Source organism: Mastomys coucha, unplaced genomic scaffold (genome assembly GCF_008632895.1).
Source record: "Mastomys coucha isolate ucsf_1 unplaced genomic scaffold, UCSF_Mcou_1 pScaffold17, whole genome shotgun sequence".
Taxonomy (NCBI): domain Eukaryota; kingdom Metazoa; phylum Chordata; class Mammalia; order Rodentia; family Muridae; genus Mastomys; species Mastomys coucha.
Window position 1 is genome coordinate 32616600 of NW_022196899.1, and position 6215 is coordinate 32622814.

The 6215-nt window shown below is 44.1% G+C and overlaps 1 long non-coding RNA gene across 1 annotated transcript; it reads left to right on the forward strand.

The window, feature by feature from the left end:
* Window positions 1-1024: 1024 nt before the first annotated feature.
* LOC116094808 lies at window positions 1025-4336 on the forward strand. Its single transcript, XR_004120325.1, has 2 exons — window positions 1025-1135; window positions 4180-4336. It is a non-coding gene; the product is annotated as an uncharacterized LOC116094808 (long non-coding RNA).
* The last annotated feature ends 1879 nt before the right edge of the window (window positions 4337-6215 follow it).

Here is a 6215-nt window from a genome sequence, read left to right on the forward strand (position 1 = left end):
ACAAATGCACTCAGAAGAGATCTCCAGTCTTCCCAAGGGAATCGCAATGGTCCACAGCACAGGTGTTATTTGATACATGAGGACTGGTGAAGAAGCACCTGCTGAAGAACAGGAGCAGTGCTGGTAATTCACACACACTGTGGAGGGTGCAGCCTTCTGTAGATGCTGGAGCACATTAGGGTCACGGGGGCATCAAGGTCCTAGAGCTTATTGGAGTTTTTAAATTTTTTTTATTTATGGTGTTGATCCTGGTGGTGGTCAGGCTTTCTAACCTGTTCTTCTACTGGCTGGTGCATTATGCTGGCCATACATTAGTCTTTCCAAAGCAAAAGAAAAATTATTATCCTATAACTCCCGCCAGGAAGAAGCAAGTGTTTAGACCAATCCTTTTTCTGAAGGGAGTATATAATCTATCTGGTGTTCTCATTGAATTACAGGTTCACTGAGATGGCAGGGATGGATAGCAGGCGGTTGTGACAGAGCACAGGGTGTGTGCTGCCTCTCTGGGGGTGTTCAGTGCTGCGTTGGTCCTATGATCTGTCCCTTTGATGTTGGGGACATCATCACCAGGAAAATATACACTTACGGAGTTTGTGGCCACCCAGCAGAATTGGAGCAGCTGTTGTGATTGTTGGAGACAGGCTTTGTTTGTTGCTATTTTCTCTTTCCTTAAGACGCTTCACTATGAGCCCAGGCTTGAGTTGCAACATTGCCTCACCCTCAGCTCTGAGACTACGGACAGAGACACCACTCATGGCTTATAAATCTATCCAAAGCTCCTGGACGCTCTCAGGCCTTAGATTTAATGGGGTGATTGAATGTGACGCTGCAGTTTGTGGGTGGGGTGTGTCTGCCCAATGAATCTCCCCAAGCAGAACGGAAGGCGAAGAAAAAGCTTTGGGACTGAGCATGCCCAGAGCAGCGGGGCCTGGCTCACTCCGCCAATGCTTCACCCATTGTTGTTCATGCCTGTGGTCACAAAAGGAACCTCCACCATGCGCCGAAACATGACCTTCTGTTGTGGAGAAGCCATCAGGACACATGGACATGAACTAAAGCAGGTGCAGCTGCACCTAAGGCTTTCCTGCAAAAATAATGGTGATGGAAATCCGAGGTCTGGCAGCAACTTGGCGAGGTAACACAGACGGCTTGTCCCAGATGGCTGGGATGGATGGCTTCAGCATAGTTCGTGTATCAGCTAAGGATGATATCCAAAAGTTCATGCATCCATGACAGGTTGACAAAGAACTAAATTCAGAGTGCGCGTTGAGAAAAGTGTGTGAACGTTCTATCTAAACTCCACCCCACAGTTAGCTGGCAACAGCCAGGCAGGCCTGCCCCACTATAAAAGGGGCTGCTTGCCCCCTCCTCTTTCTCTTGCTTCTCTCTCTCTTGCCTCTTCTCTTTCCTCTTCTCTTTCTCCCTTGCTCCCCGCTCTCCCCATTCCCTTTCCCCCACTCTCCATCTAGTCATGGCTGGCCTCTACTTCTCTACTCCCTTTCTCTGCCTTTCTCTGCCTCTACTACTCTCTTAACTCCCCTCTCCATTCCCTGAATAAACTCTATTCTATACTATACCACGCTGTGTCTGGTCCCTCTGGAGAAGGGATGTCTCCACATGGGCCTGCTAAGGCACCCCCTTCCCCCATACCTCACGACACCCCCGTAGAACATATCTTATACTTCTTTATCTTTTTATAAACATATCAAATGTGAAGTAAGTTCACACAATTTAAAAATAAAAGATATGGAGCTGGAGAGATGGTTCGTGATGAAGAGCACTTCTTTTTCTTCCAGGGGATCAGAGTTCAGTTTCTAGGACCCACATCAAGGAGCCCACAAGTGCATGTAACTCCAGTTGCAGGGTATCAAATGCCTTCCTACAGTCTCTGAGGGCACTACACACATGTGCGTGAGCCCCAAACACACAAACACACACACTTTTTTTAAAAAGTAAAACAGTCATATTTATGCTGAATAGCACTGAGTGTATGAGCTTTGTCTGCATTAAATGCCCAGTATGGCTGATAATAAGGCAGATACCACAGCCATGGCCATCCTTTTCTGGGTACTCGGAATAAATTAATACGGCCTTTGTTCCACCTTATGTTTATTCAAGTCTGTTCTCTTTTTCAGTTTTGAACACTGGTCAGTGAAAAGGATTCAGAAGTACTGTAGGCTTCCAAATCTGCAGCCACAAGGATCAAAATGATAATATCTCTGAAAATCAAAACAAGAAACTCTGGGTTGGAAAAAAAGATCTCTCAGTGGTTTTCAACCTCTGTTTTATATAAAATTCTACTTTGACTTGGAATTTTAGAAAAAGATAAGTTTCATACAGATGAAAAAAATAATAAGCATGTCTTCTCACTTATTACAAAATTCCTTTCAGTACAGATGTGTTCTGTATGCAACAGAACACACTTAATTTTCAGTAGTATCTTTCTATCCCACTGACACATGGTTGTTTGGATTTTGATGTAAAATAAATCCAGCCTCCAGAAACAGTTATATAGAGAAAGAGTAAAACCAATTACATTGTGTTATTGTTAAAGTTAGTGCCAACCAGCAAGGTAAACTTCCAGGGACATTCTCTGCTGATGTTAAGGTGCCTGGAGGATGCTGTGTACCTGGAGGATGCTGTGTGCCTGGAGGATGCTGTGTACCTGGAGAATGCTGTGTGCCTGGAGGATGCTGTGTACCTGGAGGATGCTGTGTACCTGGAGGATGCTGTGTGCCTGGAGGATGCTGTGTGCCTGGAGGATGCTGTGTACCTGGAGGATGCTGTGTGCCTGGAGGATGCTGTGTACCTGGAGGATGCTGTGTACTATGTTGTTACTTAGAAGTAACTTGTCTACCTGAGTTGTCTGTGGTTTCTCTAGAAGCAGAGGCCAGGTTTTTGTCTAATTTCCTGTATCTTTTTATTCTAGTCACATTGTTTATACTCTGAAATTATTATCTAATTTAATAGCTACTATTACTCACCTTGTGAGAACCATTATCAATGCCATTTACAAATGAACAACTCAGGGTTCTATTATGGACTAAAGACTTGGACTCAGATCTGTTCTTTTTTTTTTTTTTAAAGATTTATTTATTTATTTTATGTGTATGAGTACATTGTAGCTGTACAGACGGCCGTGAGCCATCATGTGGCTGCTGGGAATTGAACTCAGGACCTCTGCTCTCTCCTTTCTCACTCTCTCTGGCTTAATACACTGTAGCTGTCTTCAGACGCACCAGAAGAGAGCGTCAGGTCGCATTATGGATGGTTGTGAGCCACCATGTGGTTGCTGGGATCCGAACTCAGGACCTTCGGAAGAGTAGTCAGTGCTCTTACCCCCTGAGCCATCTCGCCAGCCCCTCAGATCTGTTCTTAAAGTCAATATTATTCTTCATCTATTATACAATAATTCCAGCAAGGGACCACAGAGCACTTTGCCTAGTCTCTCAGCCAGCATAAGGGAACTCCCTCTCTTCTCTCTTACTTTTCCCACTCTTCAACCCTTTTCTTCCCTCCCCCCTTTTATTTCCTTCAGTAACCAAAACAAAAACTAGATGAGTCCATAATAAAAACTCCAACCCCGTGTATTGCTAGTGGTTGGGCCTACTCTTTGAGGATATGATACCAGTTCTCAGGATACAGTTGGCCAGGGTGGCCTGTGTGAGTGACACAGGAGAGCAGTAAAGGGCAAAGATCATGCGAGAGGAAATAGGATGCTACCTACACCAGGACCAGGCCTAGTCCTTGGCAGCCCCATATGGCAGACAGGCCTCCATTCATCCCTTGAACAGCTTAATACATAGACAACAGTGGAACGCAAAACAAATTTATTCAAAGTAGCCACACTGGGAAGGGAAACAAAGTTTATGGACTGTGCAGTCCACCCCTAGGGTCCTGACATGAGGCTTAGGCTTAAAGAAAGCAGGAGGTATGCACAGCTGAGACATCAAGGGTGGCTCTGACTGTCATCACTGTCCCTACCTTAGACTCCCCTGCAAGTGATCTGACATTCTAGTCAGATCTACGTGAACACTATTCCAGGGAGACAAGCTCTCCCTTTGGCTGACTCCAGCCTTTGCCTGTTCCCAAGGAAAATTTTAGTTTCTTGAGGGCCATTGCATCTCTATCTTTATAGTAAAGGACATGCTGTTTCTTTAGGATCTTCTTGTCTTCCAGGATTTGCAGACTGGTGCCTTCCCAGAGGCTCCACACAGAGCTCTCCTGTGGCAGAAGAGAGTTTGGAAGCAGTGATTCTTCAAGTGTGACTTTTAGAACAACAAAGACAATTGCCAGCAAAGACCTAATGATCAAAATAAATCTCCTGAAAGTGTAATGTTCAAAAGAGATGTTTAAACTAGGTGGGTGATGAAGTTGCCTTGCCATGAACAACACCTGACTAAGCATACCTCAAATGACCTTAGGATGATTGTGTTGTTTTTCTGACCAGTGTCTGACATTGAAGTGCTTCTCTGGGACATGCAGGTTGCTTTTGGGAATTGTTATAAGTCATTTCATATTTATTGTCTGGATTGCCATTTGTTTGTTTCAGGAGACAATGAGCCTCTTTCTTGTAAGGAGCAAAAAAATACTGTGATTAATTTCCTCAAGGTGTAAAGAGCCCCTTTGTAGGGTAGCTACTCTCACAGAAAATGGGAGAAAATCACACTGCTTCTCCCTACCACCTTTGTTTCCATTGGTCTCCAGCGTTCATTGACACTGGATGCTGATATTAGCTTCCTCAGAAGCAAAGCTGGTATCAAACACCAACCTATGCTATGCTGAAGTCTGGTATTTTCCTAGAACCAAGTGGTTTCACAGCAACCTTTAGAGCCATCCCTGAAGTTCAGTTTCTAGCAATGATTTTCTAGAGTCGGTAACAACTGTTTCCAGATGTGTCCAGCATCAGTCTTGGGCAACATGTGTACACTCCAATTCAGAATGCAATAAAGGATCCAATTCTGTGGTTGTAGCCAACATGCTGGCTAGAAAGCCCTCTCTTTTTGAAGGACACTAAGACTTTAGCACTATTGTGAAAATGTTTCTTTGCATATGAGTGTGTAGGTGTTCATATATATGTAGGTGAAAGTGTGTATGCAGATATGTATCAGTACTTGTGTGGTGTGTGTGTGTGTGTGTGTGTGTGTGTGTGTGTGTGTACATACAGAGAACAGAGGTCAACTGTGGGTATTATTCCTTAGGAACCATCCACCTCAGGTTTTGTTTTTTATCTTGTTTTTGTTGTTTTTGGATTTTGGGGGGATGGTTTTTTATTTGTTTTTGTTGTTGTTGTTTTTTTGAGACCTGGGGACCCCTGATTCAGCTAAGCTGGCTGGCTAATGTGCTTCAGGGCTGTGTTCATCCCCATCTCCTCAGTACTAGGGCTGTAAGCTTCTGATTTGTTTTTATGTACATCTGGGAATTGAACTCAGGCTTTCTCTCCAACTCTAGAATCTAAAGGAAAAGTGTTGGTTAAAGCCTTCTCCATATGACTAGAAGGGCTTATAATACCATCTACAAAAGCCAGACTAGTAGGTGGCTCTTCATTTTTCTCCCCTGGGCTTGAAAGAGTAATTCATATGAGGCTGACCCTAGCACCATACATAGGTTCTGAGGGAACTGTGAAGATCATAATGGTCATGTCCACATACAATGAGTGAACAGGGTTGAATGAAACTGAACATGGTTGAATGGGGCTGTCCTTCTGATCAGTAAGAGACATTGACTTTGGTTGGCTGCTCATATCACAACATTATACAGGGGCTCTGAATATAAATGGAGTCAAGACAATCTGAAGACTGAAACTGGGAAATGGCTCTGCTGGTAAATCTTGGCTTTGCAAGTATGAGGACATAGGTTTGATCCATAGAACATCTTTTTAAAAGGTGGCATAAGAACTGGGGGAACCGAGACAGACAGCCTTCTTGATAAACTCTAAGCTGATAAGAGACTGGGAGTTTGAATAAGAATGGTCCCCATGGCCTCATTATCTGAACTCTTGGTCCTCATTGATGGAGCTGTTTGAAGGATTAGGAGGTGTGGCCTTGTGGAAGGAGGTGTGGCCTTGTGGAAGGAGGTGTGGCCCTGTGGAAGGAGGTGTGGTCTTGTAGAAGAAGGTGTTCCTGGGAGTGGGATCTTAGGTTTCAAAAGTTCTCTATATTTCCAGTTATTTCTCTCTGCTTTGTTTTAATATGTAACCTCTCAACTAACTGTTC